The sequence below is a fragment of the Pinus tabuliformis genome, chromosome 3_2, assembly GCF_031772625.1.
Source record: "Pinus tabuliformis cultivar Carrire ecotype Pingquan chromosome 3_2, CPIR1, whole genome shotgun sequence".
Classification (NCBI taxonomy): Eukaryota; Viridiplantae; Streptophyta; class Pinopsida; order Pinales; family Pinaceae; genus Pinus; species Pinus tabuliformis.
The window spans coordinates 953895076-953895823 of NC_142302.1; the positions used below are offsets into that span (position 1 = coordinate 953895076).

General features: G+C 24.9%; 1 pseudogene; it reads left to right on the forward strand.

Moving 5' to 3' along the window:
* Positions 1-285: 285 nt before the first annotated feature.
* On the forward strand, positions 286-519 carry LOC149183809 (protein DELETION OF SUV3 SUPPRESSOR 1(I) pseudogene; annotated as a pseudogene).
* Positions 520-748: the final 229 nt, after the last annotated feature.

Sequence of the window (748 nt, forward strand, 5' to 3'; positions counted from 1 at the left end):
ATATATAATTCTAATGGTGTATAGTTTAATTTTTTATGTTTTAGTTTTTTTATTATATTTTTTTTTTTTTTTGTCTTAAATTTTGTAGAGATTTGTTGGAATCACAAGTTTGAGTTGTGTAGTCTATATATCTTTAGAAGATTTTCTAGAAAGTTTAATCCATTTACTTATTCAAAAAAACATTTTAAACCAAAAAAAATAAAATCACACATTAAATTCAATTAAAAAAGAAAAATTCACAGTTGTGAAAGAAAACATTTTTGTTTAGAGTTGAAGCTAGTGAAAATGACAATTTTTGCTCCAGAAAATGCACCCAAGGAGCTCCTTAAAGAGTCCAAAATCGATCTTGAGGAAGACGAGGATGAATTCGAGGAATTTGAAAATGAAAAGTGGGTTGATAAGGAAGAGGAGAACAATGCTTTGCAGCAATGGAAAGACAATTAGGATGATAAGGATGTGAATGATGACTTCTCTCAGCAATTAAGAAAAGAACTAGAATACAATTCAAGAAACAATTGATGCTTAATATCTTCTAGTGATTTAGGCATTTATTATGTATTCAAAAATACATATACCAGTTAATTTCTAGGCTAAAAAAATTTATTTATATTCTTGTTTTTAAACAATGACTAATATTATTTTGTTATGTATATTAAGGTTACTCAAAATATTCTACATTCATTACATACCATAAATCTCAAATAAAAAAATATAAAATATAAAATAATTAAATGACTGTATATTAAGG